This window comes from Globicephala melas, chromosome 6 (assembly GCF_963455315.2).
Source record: "Globicephala melas chromosome 6, mGloMel1.2, whole genome shotgun sequence".
Taxonomy (NCBI): Eukaryota; Metazoa; Chordata; class Mammalia; order Artiodactyla; family Delphinidae; genus Globicephala; species Globicephala melas.
This window is the reverse complement of record NC_083319.1, coordinates 9,652,004-9,677,516: the sequence shown is the minus strand read 5'-3', so window position 1 is coordinate 9,677,516 and position 25,513 is coordinate 9,652,004. Positions and strand designations below refer to the sequence as shown.

General features: G+C 43.4%; 1 protein-coding gene across 1 annotated transcript in view; it reads left to right on the top strand.

Moving 5' to 3' along the window:
• Positions 1–25,513, top strand: part of MVB12B (multivesicular body subunit 12B) — a 183,596-nt gene that overhangs the window by 14,582 nt on the left and 143,501 nt on the right. The window lies entirely within an intron of this gene.

Sequence of the window (25,513 nt, the reverse complement as noted above, 5' to 3'; positions counted from 1 at the left end):
TTTAGTTAACAGTGACTGTTGTCATGTGTTCTGAGCTTCTGAGGTGGTCTTATTTTCACTTTCCTCATTTTGTTTATGATGACGTTTTATTCTTGCTCATTGAAAATGTACACCAAGAATACATAAAAGAATACAAGTCTCATTAGCCAGCACTGAAAACCTGGCACAGTGATCAGATCAGTGTCTGGTGTCCCAGGGGTGGGAGGGCTGCCATGCCTAGTCCAGAAGAAGCCCAAAGGCAGGGTTTCTCAACCTCGGCACTGCTGACATTTTGGGCCAGATGATCAGAAAATAGTGTGTAGTCGGGCAGCATCCCTGGCCTCTTCCTACTAGATGCCCATAGCACAAACCCCCGAGTTGTGACAACCAGAACCGTGTCCAGACATTGCCAGATGTCCCCAGGCGGAGGAGGTGGGCAGGCGAAGTCAGCTCCCGTTGCGAACAGTGCGGTGCGTTTTGCGTCAGCCCATGCCGGGCCCCGTGTGAGAAGGGGAAGCCTGTTAAAATGCTCCACATCACTTTCCCAACTGTTTGAAAGCTTATAAACATTTTAAAAGTGAAAGAACGGGGGAATCTTTTTTGACAAAGATTTGAGTCTTACCTGCTGCCTGACTTCAGAGCACTGTTTGAATGTATAACTTGCCATAAAATAGAATCATTAGGTATGGCTTTGTGCCATAAAACTCCTGGGGAAGCTAATAAAAATGTTCCTGATTTGAGAAGCCCAAGTGTCTTTTGATGAATTAGATATGAAGCAGTGAGGCGTGAATCAGGTCGGGGGCTTGGTACATGCCACCTCTGGGAGGACTGGCTCCGCGGCGGCTCTCTGGGGGCGGGGGGGTGCCTGGGGTGTGGCCCAGGTCTTCTCGCTGTTCCCTCTTGTGGATCTGTGTCTTTAACATTCTGCTTGTACCTTCGGGGTCACCATGAATGCTTGGCTAGTGGGCGACAGATGGCCTTTGATAGTCTGGTTTTCTGAAAGTCTTGGTAAGTCTGACAGGAGCAGAATCTATCCCTATCATTTTCTCCTAACATCTAGCTCAGGGCAGAAGAGCGCAGTGTCAAATGAGTAAGATTAATAAGCACATTTCATGATGAGGCTGTACCAGGCATTATCATGAAAGGTGAGCAGGGCAGGCGGCTCCAGAGGGTCAGCCCGGCAATTACCCAGCCCCTGCACGCCGAGGCAGAGCGTCCGAGCTCCCTCCGAAAGCCCTTTCAGGGAGGGAGGCGGGAGTCCTCTCTTTGGACTGACCGCTGGACTCTTCCCAGATAAGCATCTGCTTCCTCAGAGGTCTGACCCTGAGTTCGAGGGGAATGAGGGAAGGCACGGGGTGGGCAGGCAGGGAGGCACTCCCCATTCCTTTTATCCGGAGGAGTTTCGTGTGAGGTCAACATCCAAACCGAAGTGCGAGGCGTTGGGTGGTGGCCGGGCTGCAGAGACACTGAGACAGAAGTGCGGTGGCTGAGGAAGCTCTGCTGCGGACTGTGGCCAGGCCTCTCTCTGTCGCATCTGCTGGAGGATTAATCCCTCCCTGTGCACAGGGCGCGTTAAGTACCGTGACACGCAGCCCCAAGAGCTAGGCGCTAGATGGGCTGCTGACCCTCGAGGCTACAACCACTTTAAAATGAGCAGAGGCCCTGTTGCTGCTTGAAGTAAAAGATGCCAAATGTTTGTTTATAAAAATTTAATTTTGTAACTTCTCTGCAGGTCAGGGGAAGCGTCCTCGGCTGGGGGCTGGGGATTATCTGCTAAACTTCTCAATTTGTTGTCCCTGTTTCTGCAGTCCCCTCTGAAACAGCCTGCACTTCCTGCCCCTCAGCCACGCTCTCAGATCTGGGAGTGACTGGGGTTCCCTGCCCTCAGAGGGCGGGTGGGTCTCACGTGTCCACGGTCCCTGGTAGGATGACTCTGTTGTAGAGGCGTGGTAGCACGTGCTGTTTTATCATATGTGATGGGCAGTTTTCAATGAATCGTGATGCCACGGGAGCACCTCGTGCTAAAACTCCTCTGCACAAAATTAACCTTTGATTGCCAGGTACCTCTGGGATGTTGCAGTGTCTAAGGGCATCAAGCTGGACATCACCGATGACCACTGTTGGGTGTATTTCTGTGTATTTCCAGTGAAATACATCATACTTTTCACCTGCATTCTCTTGCCTTTCTCAGTGAGTGTTTACAACTCACAGACTAAAGCCACAACACTGTATTTGTGAGATGACTCTTTCTTTCCAAAAAGGAAATAGCTTCCTTTGATAATATACTTCTTGGTGACATAATTTCATATGGTGATGTACTTTTTTGGCAAAAACAAAAAGTCAACAATACAGAGAAAGAATAATCAAACACTCCAGAGTGTTTTAATTTTAAGTTGTTTATTTGTCCAACCTATATTTTTGGGTACCTACTATGTGCAGTCTATCTAGGAGCTGGGGGTATAGTGGTGAATGAAAACACATTCCTGCCTTCATGAAGCTTAAAGTCTAGATAGGGAGAAAGACAATTAAGTGATCATACAAGTAAATGTAAGATAAAATTGTGATAAGTGCTTTGAAGGGAAGTCCTAAGAGACTGTTCCATCTTTCAGATCTAGCTTTCCAGATCTCCCCATTTTTCTTGCTAAGTCCCGGATTGTGACAACACGACCCTCTCCAGCGTAACTTCTAGAAGTTGCTCCCTTTTTTCCATACCTTGAGGCCTGCCCAGTGTCTCTCCTCCAGCTTTTCCTGAGCATTTCCCAGGGCACCGGCTCCAGTGCGCTTGGGGTCCTTCGGCTCTGGCCTTCTCCCCTGCCACCACACGCTGCACCATTTTTGTTGGTGACATCTGTGAGGTCGCCCTTGCCTGGGTGCATCTCCCCCTGCTAACCTGGCAAGGCTGCTCCCCTCTTTCTGGCCTGAGTGGGGATGGGCACTGCTTTTCCTTCCACTCCCTTGTTCTGTGACCTTCCAAGGTTTCCCACAGAGTAGCTGAGACCAGAATTACTTTTCATGAGACTTTTCTGGAGCTCTGAGGATGATGGGAACAAGAGAGTGGGGCTCAGAGAATATTGCTGCTGAGACCCAGGTCCGTCCTCTGACCCCTCCCTGCCCGGCCTCTGCCTTGCTGTTGGCTGCCTTAATTCTACCTAACAGCGTTTACAAGTGTCATGTGTAGGGGCCCCACCAAATTGAGTCTTGGCCTCAGAGAGCCTAGGAGGCTTTTTTTTTTCTTTTTCTTCACTGCAATCTAAGACCTCCTTCATTCCCTTCCTGAGAAACCCCACCTGACACACAGGAGTCTTGGCACAGTGACTCTGAAGTGACAGATTATCCCCTCGTTCACGGACTGTTTCCAGATGTCCAGGTTGGGGATTCTCAAGCTTTCGTGGGCCTCATTCCTCTGGGGGACCCCACGCCCCAGATTCCTGCTGCAGTAGGTCTGGGGTGGGGCTGAGAGTTTGCCTTGTAACCAGTTGCCAGGTGATGTTGATGCTGCTGGCTCAGAGGCCACACTTTGAGAACTCCTGCTCTAAGTTAAGTCATTCTTAAATAATCTGTACACGTGGTCACCACAAGTCTATCTCAGGAAGTGCTGTGCTAGCTTTTCCTGTTATTCTTTGGCCTCTCCTGATTTAAAGTTTAGAAAGTCTCAGGGGATGTCGTGTTGTCACAATCCGGAACTTACGTTTGTGAGTTTTTTTTAAAAAACATATTTTAAAAATACAAATGGGATGGTACTATTTATACTGTCATAACTTAAAAAAATATATTGTGGGCATAGCTCTGTATCAGTCTATAGAGAGAGATCACATCCTCTTAACAATGCATATTTTATTGTCTGGCTGTACCAAAATTTGGCTAATAATCCCATATTGAAGGACATGAGTTTGTTTCCATCTTTTGTTTTTAACGTGATAAACAACATCCTTGTGTATGTATTTTGGTGTGGTCACCCTGTTAGTGCCATAGAATAATTTCATAGGTTGGAATTACGGGGTCAGAGTGTTCACATTTTAAACTTGCTAAGTATTGCCAGTGCCTTCTAGAAATGTTGTGACGTTTTGTCAGTTTCTATTCTCACTCAAGCAAGTGTTCAGTAAAGTGAAATTTGGGGGCTGAAGGATGAATTGACCAAGTTGCCCCCCTCCTGCACCCCAGGCTCAGCGCCCAGCTTCCTGTCACTGGCCCTCCTCTGGGCCAGGCAGACCTCTAGGGGTGAGGGCCTGGATGGTATGTTGTTTCAGTGGTAGCCATGGATCTTCTCCCCAAGAGCTTCCTCCTCTTAGGTAAACAGAGAAAGGACAGATATCCAAGTCCTTGAACTCGGCGCACGTGCTCTCAGTGTGTCTTCCTGTCTCACTTTCTTCTACTCACTTCTCCTCCAGCCTCATTGAACGTCTTACTTTCTCATATTCAGAATAAGGAGCAACTTTGTACCATCAAACCCTTGAACCCACTTTTCCCATATTTTCGAAATTCCTGTCCTCCCCCGCTTTTTGGATATAATTTTCCTAATCTTTCAGAACCCACTTTGAAAACTCCTTGGGGAAGCTTTTTCTGATGTTATGCGTTCATTTATTGCTTCACACAGTGGCTTCGCAGATTTTTGTTGACCACCTACTATTGTGCAAGGCCCTGGGAATTCCAGTACCCTGGGAGGGGTTCCATCAGGTGAAAGGCGAGAGATGAGGAAGGGTGGGTAGATGAGGCTGGATCACCCCAGAATGTTGTAAGCTACACGAAGGCATTGGCCATGCTGAGGGTGGTAGGAGTCACGAAAGGACTTTAAGAAAAAGGTTCTTAGGTTTGTGTTTTTAAAAGTTTCCTTGGTGTGTACAGGAAGGGAAATCATTGGAGGGCGTAGGTACTGAGGCAAAGGGCTGAGTTTGGAGGCTCTGTATTGGTGTCGAGTGAGAGAGTGGAAGCCTAACCCATTAACAGTGGATCGATCTGAGGGACATGGAAACATGGGGCATGGGGACCCGAATACGTATTCTTTCACAGGAAAGAAATGGGTTGAATGTTGGGAGACGGGTGCAGAGGTGAGGAAAGGGAAGGACCAGAGTGACTCGAGGGTGTCTTACCGGGCAGCTGGGTGGATGTTGATGCTTTCTGTTGAGATAGGAACATAGACAGCTAGGTGGGTTGAGGGTGGAGGAGGACTGTTGGTTCGGTTTTGGACACACTGAGTTTGAGGTGCTTGTGTGACGTCTGGGTGGGGACATTGAGCGGCCCTGTGTCTGCAGGTCTGGGGAGATGCCTGAGTGTTACCATCACATGGCAGAGACCGTGGTGTCATGGAGATGGTCCTGTCGTATCAGACTCCTCGCCAGAGTCCCCTGGAGCATCAATGATGAGGGATGGTTGGGAAGGAGACACTCAAAAGAGGGCTGGGGCTGAGCATCCAGAAGGTAGATGGAAAATTAGTAAGAAACTGGAGGAAAATGAGTATCCCTAGAAGAAGAGGTGGTCAGTAATAGTCAGAGTTCACTAAGGGGTAAATAAAATGAGGCTGAAAGCTTACTCTTGGGTTCAGTAACAAGAAGGTGCTTGTGAACTTGGTGGTAGGCTCAGAAGCCAGATTGGAGTGGATTTGAAAGGTCCACCTGAAGTGGGAGGTGGGAGTGCAGATGGCCTTGAGGGAGGGTGGCAGCTGGAGGATGATACGGGATCAGGAGTCTTTTTTCCTTTGTTAAAGGTAGGCAGGTGTTGAGTATGTTTAGTTGCTGATGGGGAGGAACCAGCAGTGAAGAGGGTTGACGATACAGGAGAGAGAGGGTCTGTCTGATGAAGCAAGGCCCCAGAGGGGGTAGAGGACTTGGTGTCCAGAGCCTGGTCAGAGAAAAGCCCAGGAAGTTGTGTTTGTGTTGCTCCTGTTCCTTGCCGGCGCTGCGTGCTGGAAAGCCAGGCTTGGTCGTGGCCTCTGACCAGCAAGTGGGCCTCCGAGGGCCACGCACGGACCAGGCATCCCCTAAGTCTCCACTTCCCATTTCTTCTGTGCTTCTTCTCCCCCCACCTCGTTTCTCTCAACACTCCTGTTTATTTCTGAAACTAATTAGACAGCAAAACATTTCTTAAAAACTGCTGGCCCTGGGCTTCCCTGGTGGCTCAGTGGTTGGGAGTCCGCCTGCCGATGCAGGGGACGCGGGTTCGTGCCCCGGTCCGGGAAGATCCCATGTGCTGCGGAGCGGCTGGGCCCGTGAGCCATGGCCGCTGAGCCTGCGCGTCCGGAGCCTGTGCTCCGCAACGGGAGAGGCCACAACGGTGAGAGGCCTGCTTACCGCAAAAACAAAAACAACCAAAAACAACAAAAAAAACTGCTGGTCCTGTGTAGTTTATATATTTGGGATTTCCTAAGTAATTGCAAGTTTCACATGCTTGAACTGCCAAATGAGAGGGTCTTTGGGGGCGCTAGGAGTGATCAGCTCCCCTCTGGGCCTGTGGGCTGTGTCTAGGGGCATAGAGAAGGATAAGTTTAAAATTCTAAACCCGCAAATGAGGTCCTGCCTACCAAAGTGGAGAAAGAAAAAAATAATCCACTAAATGCTGAAGCTGATTCAAGCAAGTTGGTATTTTTGTATAGAACTCAAGAAATTAAAAAAAAATCAATGAAAAGTATGTGAAGATGGGAATGGTATCTTATTAAAAATATATGGTAGATATCAAGCGGGAGTTGTAGGACATAACCATCTGTCCGGTCTGATCACAGCTGTCACATGAGTCTCCAGAAAGCTGAAGTTGTGTGGGAGGCCCGAGCCGGGCAGGGAGACCACCCTGATCCTGTGGCTGGAGGACGGGAGAGCCGCCCCTCCTGAAGCTCTGGTTCCATGAAGCAGATGCAGGAGCAGGTGTGGCAGCCTCTTCCCGCTGCCCCTGGCTCCCTCCCCACGTGGCTTCGCTGTCCAGGGCCTGCTCCCAAGGGCGGAAATGACTGCAGACCGAGTCCCAACTCACCCACTGGTTTATTTTCAGAACCAGAGCTAATTTTGATAAAAGGCACCACGTGTTCCTCTCTTTTGTTTTGTGAGAAAATACATGAAACTGAGATTTACTGAAAATACGGAAAATGGTTTTATGACCAGCCCTTAGTCCTTTGTTTCCTGTGGCCTGGATTAGCAAGCGTCGGTAACAGCATTGTCCCTGCACCTTCCCCTGTGCCCTGCAGAGCCCTGGCCTCGGGCAGTGGAGCCACACTGGGCAGGACACACATGGACCACTTACACGTGCACATGCCTGGCTTCCCGGAGGGGTGCATGAGGCAAACATTGCTGCTGTCAGGATGACTCTGAGATCATGGCTTTAAATTGCCTCCTTCTAAGTGTCTCTGCCCCACCAACTATGAATTTTGATTTTGACCCAAAGACTTTACTCTCCCTAATGACTTGTTCCATGGTTGGTTCATTTGCAAAGGGGAGAGGACTTGGGGAGCACTGTAGTATTCTGGCACTCCCTCCTGTTCGCTGCAACCTCCCATTCACTATGAGAAAGGCTCCTGACAAAAAACCTCAAGTAGTGGATTAATGGGGAAGAGGAGGGACTTGCTTTAACCTTCCATTTTTTTCAGTTAAACTTTTTAATTTTCAGATAATCATAGATTCACATGCAGTTGTAAGACATAATACAGGGAGATCTTGTTTGTACCTGTTTCCCCCCAATGGTAATATCTTAAAAACTCTAGTACAGCATCACAACCAGGATATTGACATGGATACAGTCAAGATATAGAACATTTCACTTTTAAAATGTACCTGGGATTTTATTTTTGTTCGGGTGTGGTGAGGCCTACAGATCAGGAGAAAACTGCCATTGAAAAGAGAGTTTGTTTTCACAGTCCAAGAGAAGTGGGCTTCCACGCTATGCAGGGCCACATGGGGACGCACCAGCGTTGGTCAGCAGGCGGAGGGAGCAAGGGGAAAGTGTGGGCAAGAGCCTTTACTGTGGTTTCTGGGAAAGACAAAGCAAGGAAGGGTAAGCAGATTTAGGATTGTCCTAATAATTTCAGCGTGCTCTGGGCTACAAGGGTGGCCTCTAGTTGTCAGATACCTGGCCTTGGGATGATTTAGGGCAGGAGGATAGTATTTCAGACTGAAGGAGCCTGAGAAAGGGGGCAGGTGGGCATATGGCCTCAGGATTGGTTGGTTTGCATATCAGAAGTGTGCAAATTGTGTTCTGTCTCTAGGAATTAACTAACCTTCTCCTTAACCACTGACAACTGCTAATTTGTTCTCCATTTATATAATTTTGTCTTTTCAGGAGTGTTATATGGATGGAATCATATAGCATGTAATCTTTTGGAATTGTTTTTTTCATTTTCAAAAACTCAGCATAATTCTCTGGAGATTCATCTAGAGAATCTATTGCATGTATCAATAGTTTGTTCCTTTTTATTGCTGAATAGTATTAATTGATACTACTGCACCGCAATTTGTTTAACCATTTACCCATTGAAGGACATCTTGGTTGTTTCCAGTTTGAAGCTATCATGATTAAAGCTGCTATAAATACTCGTTTACAGGTTTTGTGTTGACATAAGTTTTCATTCCTCCAGGATAAATGCCTAGGAGTGCAGTTGCCCGTCATATGGTAGTTGCATATTTAGTTTTTTAAGAAAATGCCAAACTACTAGCCTGTGTGGCTGGTAACATTTTACATTTCCACCAGTTACTCCGCATCTTTTCCAGCATCTGTTATTGTCAACACTTTCTTGTTTTAGCCATGCTGATAGGGTTTTAGTAATAACTCGTTTGGCCTTAATTATATTCCTTTAGTGGCTTATGATGTTGAACATCTTTTCATGTGCTTATTTGCCATCTTTATTTCTTCGGTGAAATGTTGCTTCATGTCTTGCTCATTTTCTAACTGGATTGTTGAGTTTTAAGAGTTCTTTGTATATTATAGATGTGAGTCTTGTTAGTTAAGTGGTTTGGAAACATTTTCTTCTAGTCTGTACTTGTCTTTTTACCTTAGCAGGATCTTTACACAGCAGAAGTTTTAAATTTTGATGAAGTCCAATTTGTCAGTTTTTCTATTTATCAATCATGTTTTTGGCGTCAAGTCCAAGAACTCTTAGCCTAGCCCCAAAACTCTTAGCCTAGCCCTAGATCCTGGAGATTTTCTCTTATTTTTTTCCTACAAGTTTTATAGTTTTACATTTCACATTTAACTCTGTGATACATCTTGACTTAATTTTTGTACAAGGTATGGATTTAGGTCAGAGTTATTTTTTTCCCCTTATGCATGAACAGCTGCTCCAGTACCATTTGTTGAAAGTTGTAACCTTTGTAAAAAATCAGTAGGGCCTATATGTGTGACTCTCTATTCAGTTTTATTCTGTGTGTCTAGCCCTCTGCCAATACCACACAGTATTGATTGTTGTAGCTTTACAATAAGTTTTGAAATTGGATTAAATGATTCCTCCGACTTTATTCTTCATTTAAGAAATTGTTTTAGCTATTCAAGTTCCTTTGTCTTTCCATGTAAATTTTAGAATAATCTTATTGGAATTTAGATGGGAAGTAATGTTTAAAAGGGACTGTGGGACTTCCCTGGTGGCGCAGTGGTTAAGAATCCGCCTGCCAATGCAGGGGACATGGGTTTGAGCCCTGGTCCGGGAAGATCCCACATGCCGTGGAGCAACTAAGCCCGTGTGCTACAGCTACTGAGCCTGCACTCTAGAGCCTAAGAGACACTACTGCTGAGCCCACATGCCACAACTACTGAAAGCCCGCGCACCTAGAGCCCGTGCTCCGCAACAAGAGAAGCCACCGCGATGAGAAGCCCACACACCGCAACAAAGAGTAGCCCCTGCTTGCCACAACTAGAGAAAGCCTGCACACAGCAACGAAAACCCAATGCAGCCATAAATAAATAAATAAATAAATGGACTGTGGACCAGCGTGGGGGTGGTTCCCTATACCAACAACAAGCAGTTCTCAGACACCAGCTGTAGGTGTCCTACAGTTCAACAGTTATGACACTGTCTACCTGGAGATAGCGTCAGAGTCCATAGGTTAAGGGCTCAGTCCCACAAGACTGCCCCCTCCCAACTTCAGACACTGATCACCAGCCCAGGTTGTCACCTGTGTGTCTGACCAACTGGCTGTAGTTCGGGGGTTCCAATGACCCCCTCCTTAGGTTCAGTTAATTTGCTAGAGTGGCTCACAGAACTCAGAGAACATTTTACTTACTAGGTCTTTGGTTTATTATGAGAGGATATAACTCGGGAACAGCCAGATGGAAGAGATTTATAGAGCAAGGTGTATGGAAAGGGTGAGGAGCTTTCTTGCTGTCTCTCCCAGCATGCCACTCTCCCCAGATCTCATGTGTTCATCAACCTGGAAGCTCTCCAAACTTCATCCTTTGGGGTTTTTATGGATGCTTCATTACATGGGTATGATTGATTAAATTATTGGCCATGGGAAATTGAGTCAATCTCCAGCCCCTCTCCCCTCCCTGGAAATTAAGGGATAGGACTAAAAGTTCCAACCCTTTATTCACGGTTGGTTCTCCTGGCAACCAGTCCCCATCCTTATGTGCTTTCCAGAAGTCACCTCATTAACATAAACCCAGTTGTGGTGGAAAGGGGCTTGTTATGAATAACAAGACACCCATTTCACTTTTATGGCTCTGAAGTGATTTCAGGAACTAAGGACAAGAGACCAAATATGACAAAAGATGCTCCCATTGCTCTTATCATTCAGGAGATTCCAAGGGTTTTGGGAGCTGTGAGCCAGGAACTGTGGGTAAAGACCAAATATGTATTCCTTATTGTAAATCATATTATCACAATGTTAAAATTGTACATCAATTTGAGGAGAATTCCCATGTTTATTACATTGTGTCTTCCGATTCATGAGCATAGTCTGTCTCTCCGTTTATTTAGTACTCCTTTGATTACTTTCAGCAGCATTTTGTATGTTTCAGCAGACAAGCTTTATGCGTGTTTTGGTTGCTTTAAGCCTGAATGCTTTATTTTTTATTTTGAGCAATTGTAAATGGAATTGTATTTTTAATTTTTTAAAAAAATTTATTTAATTAATTTATTCTTTTGGCTGCGTTGGCTCTTTGTTGTTGCTCGCGAGCTTTCTCTAGTTGTGGTGAGCGGGGGCTACTCTTGTGATGGGCAGGCTTCTCATTGCGGTGGCTTCTCTTGTTGCGGAGCACAGGCTCTAGGCACGTGGGCTTCAGTAGTTGTGTCACACAGGCTCAGTAGTTGTGGCTCCCGGGCTCTAGAGCGCAGGCTCAGTAGTTGTGGTGCACGGGCTTAGTTGCTCCACGGCGTGTGGGACCTTCCCGGACCAGGGCTCAAACCCATGTCCCCTGCATTAGCAGGCGGATTCTTAACCACTGTGCCACCAGGGAAGCCCTGTATTTTTACTTTTGATGTCTGTGTGTCTATTGCTATTATATATAGAAATAAGACTGATTTTTGTATGTGTATCTTTGCTGATCTCACTTCTGTATGTTTATCTTTGCTGAATTTTGAGACCTTGCTGAACTCACTTATTGGTATATATTCCTTGGGATTTTCTGTGTAGACTGTCATGTCATACTTTCTTCTTTTCAGGCCTGTATGCCTTTTATTTCCCTTTCTTGCCTTATTGTAATGGCTAGAACTTCTAGCACTGTGTTGTGTAAGAGTGGTGAGAGTAGACATCCTTGCCTTATTCCTGATCATAGATGGAAAGCATTCAGTCTTTCACCATTCAGTGTAACATTAGCTGTATGTTTCTTTATAGATGCTCTTTATCAAGTTGAGAAAGTTCCTTTGTTTTTGTTTTTCTAAGAATTTTTATTATGAATGGGTATTGAATTTTATCAAATGCCTTTTCTGCATTGATTGATATATCATGTGATTTTTTTTTTTTCTTTAGCCTGTTAACATGGTGAATTACATTGATTTTTGAGTAATGAACCAGCCTTGCATCCCTTGAATAAGTCCTACTTGGTCATGGTGTATAATTATTTTTCATATATTGCTGAATTTTCTTTGCTAATATATTTTTAAGAATTTTTGAGTCTGTATTCATGAGGGATATTGATCTGTAGTTTTCCTTTTTTTGTACAATTTTAATCTGGTTTGGTAATATTAGATTCATAAAATGAATTGGAAACTGTTCCCTCTTCCATTTTCTGGAAGAGACTGTGTAGAGTTGGTGTTAATAAAATGTTAGCTAGGATATAAACGTTAGGTAGAATTCTCTAGTGAGATCGTCTGGACCTGGAGATTTATTTTTTGAAAGTTTTAAAGTGATGAATTCAATTTTCTTAGTAGTTATAGGGCTATTCAAATAATCTGTTTCATGTTGGGTAAGTTTTGATAGTTTGTGGTTTTCAAGGAATTGATCCATTTCAACTAAGTTGTCAAATTTATGTGTGTAGAATTGTTCGTAGCATTCCTTTATTATCCTTGTGATATCTGTAAAGTCTATAATAATACTCTGTTTCTGATATTGATAATTTGTGTCTTCTCTCTTTTTTCTTTATCAGTCTTCCTAAAAGTTCTGTCAATTTTATTAACATTTTAAGAAACTTTGTTTCATTGATTTTTCTGTATTATTGTGTTTTCAATTTCATTGATTTCTATTTTTATCTTTATTATTTCTTTTTTCTGCCTGCTTTGAGTTTATTTTTCTTCTTCTAGATTCTTGAGGTAGGAGCTTAGATTATTGATTTGAGAGTCTTCCTCATTTCTAATATATGCATTTAGTGCTATAAATTTCCCTCTCAGCACTGCTTTAGCTGTGTCCCACAAATTTTCATGTGTTTTATTTTTCTTTTTGTTTTCGTTCTGTCCAGTGTATTTTTAAATTTCTCTTTAGATTTCTTTGACCCATGGATTATTTAGAATTGTGTTGTTTAGTTTCCAGACATTTAGAGATTTCACTGTGATCTTTCTGTTATTGATTTCTAGTTTGATTCCATTGTGATTGGAGTACACACTCTATATGATTTCAGTTCTTTTAAATTTGTTGAGGTTTGTTTCATAGCCCATGAAATGGTCTCTTTTGGCATGTATTCATGGTTACTTGAAAAGACTGTGTATTCTGCTATTACTGAGTGGAATTTTCTTTAAATATCAATTAGACCCTTTTGGTTGGTAGTGTTGTTGTGTTCCTCTGTATCCTTGCAGATTTTCTGTTAACTTATTCTGTTAATTTTTGAGAAAGGGAAGTCTCAACTGTGATTTTGGAATTGTCCTTTTTCCTTTCAGTTCTAACAGTTCTTGCTTCACATATATTTTTCAGCACTGTTGTTTGGTGCATACACATGTAGGGTTGCTATGTCTTTTTGGTATATTGACCATTTTATCATTATATAATGTGCCTTTCTGTCTGGTAATTTTCTTAGCTCTGAAGTCTATTTTGTCTCATATCAATATAGCTACTCCTGCTTCCTTTTAATTAATGTTTTCGTGAAATATCTTTTTCCATACTTTTACTTTCAACCTGCCTATAGAATATATTTGAAATAAGTTTCTTGTAGACAGCACATAGTTAGATCATGTTTTTAAATCTACTCTGCCAATCTCTGTCTTTTAGTTGGTATATTTAGACCATTTGTATTTAATGTAATTATTGATATGTTAGGGCTTAAAGCTGCCATTTTATTTTTTGTTTTCTAGGGTTTTTTTCTCCTGCCTTCCTGTGAGTTACCTGAACATTTGTTAGAATTCCATTTTTAGCTTATCTAAGTGTTTTTGAGTGTATTTCTCTGTATGGCTTTTTTAGAGGTTGCTCTAGGTATTACATTGTGTGTGTCTGTGTGTGTGTGTGTCTCTGTGTGTGTGTGTGTCTTATAACAGTCTCCTGGTAACATCATTTTACTAGTTCAAGTGAAGTGTAGAACCCTTACTCTCTTTTATATCCTTTTACCCTCCCTCATTTATAAATATAATTGTCTTAAATATTTCCTCTACATATATACAGAGCCATATCAGAAAGTGTTGTAATTTTTGCTTGTACCATCAAACATAATTTAAAAATTTCAAGAGGAGAGGAAAGTCTATTTTATTTACTTATATTTTTGCTTGCCGTTTGTTTCTTCCTTCCCAGTGTTTCAAAGTTCCTTCTTTTATCATTTCTTTTCTGTTTAGAGAACTCCCTTTCAGCCTTTATTTTAGAGTATGTCTGCTGGTGACACATTCTCTTAGTTTTTCTTTATCTGAGAATGTCTTTATTTCTTGTTCATTCCTGAAGGACAGTTCACTGGACATAGGATTCTGGGTTGACAGTTCTTTTAGCACTTGAAAAATGGTGTGCCATTTCCTTCCGGCCACTATGATTTCTAATGAGAAATCTGCAGCCATTCTAGTTGTTCTTCCCTTATAAGGAAAGTGTCATTTCTTTCTCAAATCTTTAAAATTTTTTCTTTGTCCTAGTTTTTCAGAAGTTTGACAATGATGTGTCTTGGTGTGGATTTATTTGGATTTATTCTGTCTGCAGTTTGCTTACCTTCTTGACTTTGTGGATTTATGCCTGTTGCTAAATCTAGGAAATTTTTAGCCATTATTTCAAATACTTTTTCAGCCTTACCCTCTTCCTCCTCTCCTGGAACTCTGATGACAGGAATGTTAGATCTTTTGTTACAGTCCCACAGGTCCCTGAGGCTCTGTTCATTTTTTGTTCAGTCTGTTTTCTCTGTGTTGTTCATACTGGGTAATTTCTATTCTGTCTCCCAGTTCACTGATTCTTTCTTCCCTGTCTTCCATTCTGCTGTTGAGCCCATCCATTTGGTTGAGTTCAGTTGTTGTATTTTTCAGTTCTAAAATTTCACTTTGGTTCTTCTTTTATTTTCTGTTTATTTGCGAGCCTTTCTGTTTCTTTGCTGAGACTTTGTTTTTTCATTTGCCTGTTTGTCATTGATCATGAAGCATTTTCATGATGGCTGCTTTAAAATTTTTTCAGATAGTTCTGACATCTCTGCCATCCTGGCTTTGGCATATTGATTTTTTATTTTTATTCAGTTTGAGATCTTTCTGCTTCTTGGTGATTTTCTTTGATGAGTGAGTTTTGATTGAAAACTGGAAATTGGGGGTATTATGCTACATGAGTCTGGATTTTATTTAAACTTGCTATTTTAGCTAGCTTCTTTTGATACTGCTCCGATTCCTGCCAGCTAGGAGTAGTAGTCCAGTTTCCCCACTTGGTGACACCTAAGGAGGTGGGGCTCCTTGTTACTGCTGGATGGAGGTGGGAGCTCTAACTCCCTACTAGGTCTCACTTAAACCTTCCTGGTAGGAGTGCCTCATTACAGCTCCCCTTGTGGCCTCCACGGGCATCACAGGGTTGGGGAGGTGGCCTTGGTAGATATTATGGTGAAAGTCCTGACTCCCCACCAGGCCTCTTCAACATCACCCCACCACAGGGAGGGGTGCCTCATTACTCCCTGGCTGGGATGAAAGTCCTGGCTCCCTACTTGGCCTTCCCTGGCACCATCTTGAGGTGTTGGGATGTCTTGTTACAGCCCAGAGAGGGTGGAAGTCTGGGCTCCCTACCCTGGTTTTCCTGGCATGGGTCAGGGGGTGGGCACCGTATTTTATGTGGTGTTTGGCTGGAGTATATTTGTTACTGTCTAAAAGTTTCTGTCTTGCTAGGATTTTCCTTTGGCTAGAGAAAGCAGGCTTTTGGGGGGGCTTGTTTTGGTCTGTCTGTTGCTGTTTCTGGGTTGCTGGCTTCTCTAGCTCCAAGTCAGGGATATGTCAGGCAGAAAGAAACCCAGGAACTCACCACTCTGTTGTTCCTTGGGTCCCAAGGTCCCTAGCTGCTTACCTCCTTCTTTCACCTTTCAGAGTCCACTTATGTTTGTTTCATATAATGTCCAGTGTTTTCAGTTGTACTTAGGAGGATATGGGGAAACGTATATCTACTCCATATTCCTGGAAGCGGAAGTCCTGGCTCGCTTTAATTTTATTGTTAATCCAGGGTTAACTAGAGAATCTGTTTGTTTCTAAATCTGTCAGAAATCTTTCCAAAACATTTATGTTCCAGCCTTATTACGTATATAGGCAGGAAATACGGTATTGTGCGCTTGTAAAATACAAGCTAGTTGTTCCTTAAGGCCTGTGAGGCTTGAAGTACGCAGGGCCACCTTTCTCAGTTTTTGTGGTCCACGTTTACAGTATTAAGAGGCTGTTTGTGTGAGGCTGATGTGTATCGGGAAGGGGAGATGTGACCGAAGTTGAGAACTGTGGATGGTGAGCTATATTATTGAAAAATCAAGATCGCTAAAAGGGAGCGTCCGTGAGATGTCTCCAGAAAAGGGACGTGAGGCTAGGAGGAAGTATCTGCTTTGGTTCTTGAATAGGCAGACATCCAGGGGATCTAGCAGCCAGTTCCATTGATTAACTAGCTATTTGTAAAGTATTGTTTTGTCTTAATAACAAGAAACCATTGCTAACGGTTTGGTCTATATCCTTCCAATCCTTTTCCTTTGAATTTGCAAATGTCTAATATATAGAGAGAGGCTGTATAGTTGTGGTCAAAAGTATAGACTCTTTAACCCTCCAACCTGGGTTCAGATCTTGGCTCCGCCACTTACTGCTGTGTGACCTTTGTCAGGGTACTCTACCTCTTAGTGCCTGAGTTCTCATCTCTAAAGTGGGGATTAATAACAGAACTTTCCTCAGAGAATTGTGGTGAGGATTAAATGAGCTAATAATGTTCATAAAGTACCTAAAACTGTGACTGGCATTAGCTTGAGCTATGTAGCTGTTAGTATGTTATTGTTATTATTATTATTTGTACAAATGCTATATATAATATTCTTTGACTTTCCTCTTTTCCTTAACAATATATATAGGAAATCTGTCCATGTTATGTCTGGATAAGTATATCAACCTCATTCTTTCTAATGGGTGTTTTCCACTGTATAGTAAGTAACTTGTTAACCACTGCTCTGCTAATGAAAACTTCTTATTTTTGCCTTTACAAAGCAGTGCTGTGATAAGTATCCCTGTACATACATCTCTGGGTGTGTGCTGATGGATCAAAAGATACGTACATGTAAAATTTTAGTAGTTACTACCAGTAGCTTTTCAGAAATCCTTTACCAGTTTATATATACTCCCAGTAAATGGTATACAAAATTTTCTATTTACCCTCATCCTTACCATCATTGAGCACAGGCTCCGGACGCGCAGGCTCAGCGGCCATGGCTCACGGGCCTAGCCACTCCACGGCATGTGGGATCTTCCCGGACCGGGGCACGAACCCGTGTCCCCCGCATGAGCAGGCGGACTCTCAACCACTGCGCCACCAGGGAAGCCCAATAAATTCTTTATTATCAGTCTTCTTATTTTCATTTTTCCAAACTAGGAGCTTGTGGTGTAAATTTGCAGTTCTGTTACTAGTAATGAGGTTGAGCATTTTTTCATGTTTATTGGCCATTTGTGTTTTTTTAATTAATTTCCTGTCTTTACAGTTGACTCATTTGGTTGGCTTTTGCTTATTGATTTGTAGGATTCCTTCATCTCTTCTGTTTATTAATTCTTTGCCTGTTATATTTGTTATGTATATTTTTCTCAGACCATCGTTGTCTTTCAACTTTGTTCATAGTATCAAACTTGGTTTGTTCATCTAATCAAAGTTTTTCACTTTATGTAGTCACATCTGTCGAATTTTTTCTTTTTGGACTTAATGGTTTAAAAGGTCTGTCTAGATGCTAAAATTAGTAGGTAGAAGTTTTAGGAGAAACAGTATATTTACATAGTCTCAAAGTATCTCACAAAATACTAATTACAAAAGAATAAAAGTGGGGAAACCAAGCAGGTACCACCTTAAGCAAATGGTCCAAGTTAACATTACCAGTAAGGAGACAAATCAATATCATGTGCCTCTTGATGTGATTATAAATGTTACATATATATGTGAGAGAGAGAGAAGAAGCAAATACGGTAAAATGTTAACATTTTAGGGAATCTGGGCAACAGGTGTACAGGAATTCTTTATATTATTTTTGTAACTCTAAATCTTAAATTATTTCAAAATAAAAATTAAAAAAATTAAAGACAGAAAAAGCCTGCCTATCCCAGGATTATAGAAATATTAGGCTTTATTTTTAGCCAATACTTCATCTTGTTTTGTTGATTTGGCTTTTTAAATACCCAGATTTTTATTTTGGAGTGTAGTATGAGGTGGGGTCTGACTTATTTTTTCCAGATGTGTAGCTGTGTTCTGAGCACCACCCTCTACCTCTCTGATGTGCTGCGGTTGTCGTAGGCTCGATCGCTGCATATACTGCACAGGGCTGTGCTTTAGTCTGGCTAAAAGCTCATTTCCTGACCCAGAGGTGGAACTCAGCAGCTTCTTTTCCCTTAGGGGTAGGGCCCTTATGTAGACAACACAGTACATGAGGCAAACAAAAATAAGCTGCATTATGGTCTCCTTCTGACCTCTGCCGACCCTCAGCCAGACCACCAGGGTTGAGGGGGGAGATAGCTGATCTGGGGGATCCACAAGGAATGCTGGGTAGGCCTTGCCTGTAGGGCTGGGATGTGAGTCCCATGTGCCTTTTCAGTAGCTATAACGACAGCTACACTGCAGCAGGCCCAGGGCCAGGGGTAGCACCCCAATTTGGTCAAATTATACCACTAACAAACAGCAAATCGTACCCTTAACATTCAACCCTGGCTTTTGTGCTTAAATCCAAACTCCTGCATTATGACAGTGTTGCAGCATCTTGCTTATAACTGGAGGCCTGCAGCCATCAACTCATTTAGGAAGCAGTTTGGTGATCAGTCTTGTTGCAGGATGACATTTACTTGAGCCCCAAAGAGGGGAATTTTCCAGACTATTTCTAGGCTCTCTTCCATTTCATTAATTTATTTAACTGCTTCTTCTACAATAACACACTGTTTTAGTTATTGAAATTTTATAGCATGTGGATTTTTTTGAAGTTAGCAATTCCTTGATTTTCTAAAAATTGAGGTGAAATTAACCATTTTAAAGTGAACAGCTCAGAGGCATTTAGTGCAATTACAGTCCCAGAACATTTTGTCACCCCAAAAGAAAACCATGTACCCCTTAAGAAGTCACTGGCCTCCCCGCTCCCAGTCCCTGGCAACCACCATCTGGGTTCTGTTTCTCTGGATTTACCTATCGTGGATATTCTGTATAAATGGAATCATACAATGTATGACCTTTTTTGTTTGGCTTCTTTCATCCAGCATACGTTTGCAAGGTTTTCATAGCATGTGTGATATCTGATAGAGTGATTTCCTTCCTTTCTGTTTTCATTTTTCAAAATTTTTGGTTATTACAACCTACTATCTGAAAGAACTTGAGAATCAACTTGTCAAATTCCACAAAATATTATGTTTTGACTCACAGTACAATGCACTAAGTTGATTTGAGGGGAATCCATATATTTACAATATTGAATTTTCCCATCTAGGAACATGGTTTGCATTTCTATTTATTTAGGTCTTGTTTTATGTCCTTCAGTAAAGTTTTATAGTGTTCCTCGTATGTCATTTCATTTCTGTATGTGCTTTGTTTCCAATGTAAATGGGTTCTTTTTAAATACAGCTTTATTGAGATAATATTGATCTGCAGTATACTGCATACATCTTAAGTGTTCAGTTTGATCAATTTTGACATAGGTATGTATCTGTGAAACCATCATCATGGTCAAGGTGACGAGCGTGTCCACCATTGCCACAGACCATTCCTAAGACACGACTGGTCTTCTTTCTGTCACTGTAGACTAGGTTGCATTTTTTTAGAATTTTAGGTAAATTCTTTTTTTTTTTTTTTTTTTTTTTTGCGGTACGCGGGCCTCTCACTGTTGTGACCTCTCCCGTTGCGGAGCACAGGCTCCGGACGCGCAGGCTCAGCGGCCATGGCTCACGGGCCCAGCCGCTCCGCAGCATGTGTGATCTTCCCGGACCGGGGCACGAACCCGTGTCCCCTGCATCGGCAGGCGGACTCTCAACCACTGCGTCACCAGGGAAGCCCCAAGTTACCTACTCTTAAATGAGCTTTGGTAATCTGTGTCTGTCAAGGAATTTTTCCATTTAAGTTTTCCAATGCCTGGGCATAAAGTTGTTCGTAATATCTCCTTATCTTTTTAAATCTCTCTAGGATCTATAGAATATCTTCTTCTTCATTCCCAATAATGATAATTGATATCAGCTCTCTTTTTTTCTTCCTTGGGCTGCCTGGGTTTTATTAATCTTCTCAAGAAACTAGCTTTTTTGGTTTAATTGATTTTTCTCTATTATTTTTGTTTTCTATTTTATTATCTTTATTGCTTCTACTTTGGATTCAATATTTTTGTTTTTTATTTTTTTTTAATAAATTTTTTTTTTTTTTTTGGCTGTGTTGGGTCTTTGTTGCTGTGCACAGGCTTTCTTTAGTTGCGGTGAGCGGGGGCTACTCTTCCTTGTTGCGATGTGTGGGCTTCTCATTGTGGTGGCTTCTCTTGTCGCGGAGCACGGGCTCTAGGCGCATGGGCTTCAGTAGTTGTGGCACGTGGGCTCTACAGCACAGGCTCAGTAGTTGTGGCACACGGACTTAGTTGCTCCACGGCACGTGGGATCTTCCTGGACCAGGGCTCAAACCCGTGTCCCCTGCATTGGCAGGCAGATTTTTAACCACAGCGCCACCAGGCAAGTCCCAAAACTGTGGACATGTTTTGTTTTTTTTTTGGCTGTGCCGTGCGGTTTGTGGGATCTTAGTTCCCTGACCAGGGATTGAACCCACGACCCCTGCAGTGGAAGCTGGAGTCTTAACCAGTGGACTGCCAGGGAAGCCCCTTGGATTTTTTTTATAAATTTATTTATTTGTTTTTATTTTTGGCTCTGTTGGGTCTTCATTGCTGTTCATGGGCTTTCTCTAGTCGTGGCGAGCAGGGGCTACTCTTTGTTGTGGTGTGTTGGCTTCTCATTACGGTGGCTTCTCTTGTTGCGGAGCACGGGCGCCAGGCTCACAGGCTTCAGTAGTTGTGGCACGCAGGCTCAGTAGTTGTGGCACGCAGGCTTAGTTGCTCTGCGGCATGTGGAGTCTTCCCAGACCAGGGCTCGAACCCGTGTCCCTTGCATTGACAGGCGGATTCTTAACCACTGCGCCACCAGAGAAGCCCCACCCCCTTGTTTTTTAAAAGTAGAGGTTTGGGTCATTGATTGGAGAGCTTTCTTCATTTCCAACAAAAGCAATGTAATGCTGTGAATTTCCCTCTAACTCTGCATTAGCTGCATCCCTCAAATTTTGATATGTTGTGTTTAATTTTAATTCCATTCACAATACTGATTTCCCTTTTGATTTCTTCTTTGACCCATGGGTTGTTGAGGTGTGTGTTATCTTGCTTCCATGTGTTTGTGGATTTTGTAGATATATCTTTGTTATTGACATCTTATTTAATTCTGTGTCATCAGAGAATAACTCAGTTTTATGGCCTAGCATGAGTCAGCAAACTTTTCCTGTATAGGTTCAGATAGTAAATATTTTAAGCTTTGTGGGCCACATATGGTCTCGATTGCATATTGATTTTTTTTTTTAACCCTTAACAAATAGAAAAACCATTTGTAACTCACAGGCTGTACACAAACAGGCTACAGGATGGATTGGCCTACATTGACCCCAAGCCTAGGCTATGATCCGTAAATGTTTCTTTTCTCCTGAAAGGAATGTATATTTTGCTGTTCTTGCAGTTGGAAAATTTCTGGTCATTATTAAAATAGTTCTTCATCTTTCTTTTCTCTGGGACTCTAATTACATGTATATAGACCACTTGATATTGTCCCACAGCTCAGGTTTCTTAGATGAACACATGGAAGGAAATAACATAGATATAATCATGATGTAAGAGAAAAGAAATTAGAAGTAAGAGAAAAGGGGAAAGTTGTTAATTGAGAATTGATTCTTTTTAAAAAGCATAATAGATAAACTTTTGGTAAATATAATAGTAAAAGGAAAGAAAATAAATATAAGCAGAATTTAGACTGCAAAGAGGAAAGTAAGAGTATAAGGACATTTGAAAATTATAAAAGAATATGATGTCTAGCTCTTATGTTCAGCCTATGCAACTAAAATTGAAAATCTTGATGAGTTAGATCATTTCTACTGCTATTTAAGAAGAAATTTCATAACAAACCCATATCAAAGGAAGAAATTGGAAAAGTCATTAGAGATTTATTACCAGCAAAAGCACTCAACTCTTTGAGTTGGCCCAACTCTTTTTAAGGCAGCAGTCTATAAAATTGTCAAGAACAGGTAATTCCCACATTCTGCAATCTATCTTAAAACTTTGAAAAAAGTTGGGAAGCTTCTCAGTTTGTATAGAGGAAAACTAATCTTTTAAAAATTTATCTTATGTCCAACAACCTCATTGAATTCTTCTATTGTTTCTACTTCCCCACCCTGTTTGTTGGCTGTTCCATGACCCTTTGGATCATGTTTTAGGCTGACAAGTTTATTATGAGTTTTATGTGATAGGAAATTATGTGATTGCAAATTGCATGATGTTTGTGGAGAGGGGCAGATGAGAGGGGAAGAGTTTAAGAAGGGGTTGACCTGTTGACTAAGCAAATGTCCAACAACTCTATATTCTCCACTGTTTTTGTAAGGCCTGTTGAATAGTCTCCCAGTGCCTCTCCCTAACTCCATTCTAACCTGTCTTTCCTACATTCTCTCCAGTGGAAACTTTCTAAAAGATCAGATTACTCACCTGCTTAGAATTGTCCTCCGGCCCTCTGATTTTAGAGTCATAGGCTAGTTCATTGTTTTACTCACTACTGAATGCTTAGCAGCTAGCACTCAGTAGGTGTTTATCAAGTGGGTGGACCTCACTGGAATCTAAGACCTTTCTGATGTGCCCCTTCGCTGCATTTCTAGCCCTCCTCCTGCCCGTGGGAACTCTGTATAGTTCTCCAGATGTGCGGTTGCCATTCTTGCCTCTGCGCCTTTGTGCACGCACTCCGTTCCTCTCCCTGTGGAATTACGTTCGAGCTCTGTGTTACGATAGTGCCTTTACTTTCCTCCATTGCGGCTCTTACCACTCTAGTTACAGAGGCCGGTTAGCGTGCCCCTTTCCCTGCAGCCAAGGCCCTGGAGGCCGTGCAGTGGTGTCTTTCATAGGCTCTCCCTCCAGCACGGTGCTTGGCTGCGTCCACGCTCCACCAGGCATGCAACGAGCGTTTATTGAAGTAGCTGACTCCTTTCTGTTTTGCCTTTCTGTGTCTGGGATATTGGATGCCAGCATCCAGCTAAGTTATGTTTGTGTTAAACATGAATTGAAATGCAATTACAGCTGGCAGTGTGGTTTGAGGGCTGAGTAATAGAGTAAAGAAGAAGGGTGACTTAGTCACGAGTGCCAGTCATCTCCTTTGCTTTCCCGCCTCCTGTCACTGAGCCGCACGAGTTCAACTTGTCTTCTCTTAAATCCTATCACTTTCACCCTTCCTGTGCTCCTAGCCTTGTTGGGTCTCTTCCAGGGCACCTTTGTTAAAACCGGTCAGAAGCCCACAGCCAGGCCTTTGCGGGCTGGTTAGTTCCCACAGCACCTCCACGGCCCGCTCCGGTGGTCTGTGCGGAGCCTGGGAAGAGGGGGGGCAGCAACGCAGGGCAGGGGGAGCCTGGGCCCGGGTGCAGCCGGCATCCTTCCTCAAGCCCCGGACGCCATGCACGGTCGCTGGGGTTTCTGCTGATCCCAGGATCACTAGTTTTCACTGTTTTCTTAGCCAGATCCTGCTAGTACCCTAGCTGAGGCAAAAATAGTGCCGTTTATCAAAGATATTGCCCTCTTATATTAGACCCGTTTTGTTTTTCTTAGCCTCGTTGAACTGCATTCAGGAATTATATCTTATGATTTGGTCTTGCCTTGAAGTTAATTGATTTGGCTTGATGGAAAAGCTTCCTTCTTGTTCTGAAGAAGACACTTAGGTGTCTTGGGGTCTCCAGAATCTGTCAGCCCTGTGCCCTTGCTTGTTAATGAGCATTTCTGTAGTCTCCCTAAGTCCGCCTGCAGGCTCCTTCTCAGAAGCGCACGCTCCTAGATGCGGAGGAGGATTCCTTAAACTTGAGAGACGGAGCAGCTGAAGAGGGGAAGGACTCAGGTATTAGCAGTCATTTATCAAGCCCTCACCATGTGCAGGTCCTGCGCTGGGCACTTGGGATTGTCAGGTGCAGTCCCTGCCCACAGGCAACTCACAGACCCAGACAGGAGGGGTAAAATGAGCAAAGACATGGAGCCCCTCTTCCTTCCCAAGATTGATCCCCCCACGAGAGGGGAGTTCTCACTTCCATGTCTTCCTGCCTTGGTTCTTGGTTGTAAACCCCTCTCGTGAAAATCTCTCTCCTTCTTTCCCTCTTCTCTCCCCCTTCCCTCTCCTCACAAACACGCTGCTGTCCGCTCTGTTCCTGAAATCGGACGCAGCTCACCCCGTGCTCCCTAAGTGTCCCGCTCAATAGCTTTTTCCTCATTTTTATTCTTCTTGACCTCATCTCAGCTTTGGGTGCTGTTGACCAGTTTCTTCCTTCCTTAATGTGTTCGTTTTCTGAATATAGAACTAACGCACACTCATCGTAGACAATTTGGAAGATATAGAAAAGTACAAGGAAGAAAAAAAGTGGCTCATAATCCTATCACTCAGAGGAAAAATGCTGTTAACATTTTGACATACATCCTTTAGTTTTTTTCCCTCCGTGTGTGTGTTTTAGCAGTAGTGGGATTCTGTCATATATTCTATGTAATAACATGCTTATTATTGCATTGGATGTTACTATTATACTATCGCAGTGTTTTCTTGAGTCATCAAATATTCTTCTCTAGCCCTTCTTTCCTGAAGCACTCTTATCCCTTAAATGAGATTCCGCCTTTCCCCCCCTTTGTTCTTCCCCGATTTCCCCTTTGCGTGGTATCTCTGCCACCCCCCCGCCCCCAGGTTCTGACCCAGTCTCCTTCACTGTATGCTCTCCTCCAGCCTGGGGCCAGCCACTCCCCACTCCTCACCCACCCCTGCTAGCCTCGCTCCTCAGCCAGGCCCATGTTTCCACCTGCCTGGCAGACAAGCCCACAGGTCGTGGCTGGCCGACACTCAACCTGAATATTCCCATACTGAACTGTCTTGTGTGTCCTCCCCAACTCCCCACCCAGGTCCCCAACCCACAACTGCCCCTGCTCTGAACTCCTTCCCACTTGGAGGCCAGACTCCTCCTGGGCCTCTTCCACCCAGCCCCCTGCCCCTCCCACACCGCATCTGGCAGTTTCTTGGATTCTCCACCCCACCCCCCCCACCCCGCCCCTTCAGCTTTTGCATCATCCTTTTCTGTCTCTACCACCCGAGGGCAGGACCTCACCATTCGTGTCCTGGATAGTCTCTTCCAGAGGACTCTGGTCCCTCCCTTCTCAGCTCTGGATTTTCTCCTTTAAGCATCACTCTTAGAATTTCTCCTCCCGCTCTGAGCTCTCCAGACACTCTCCCTCTTGCCCAGGGGCGAGCCCTGAGTCCTGCGCCTGCCCTGCTCCTGCACCCTGCCGTGTGTCTCCTCTCAGAGTCCCGCCATCCCAGCTCCTCGCAAGTGGGCCTCTTAGG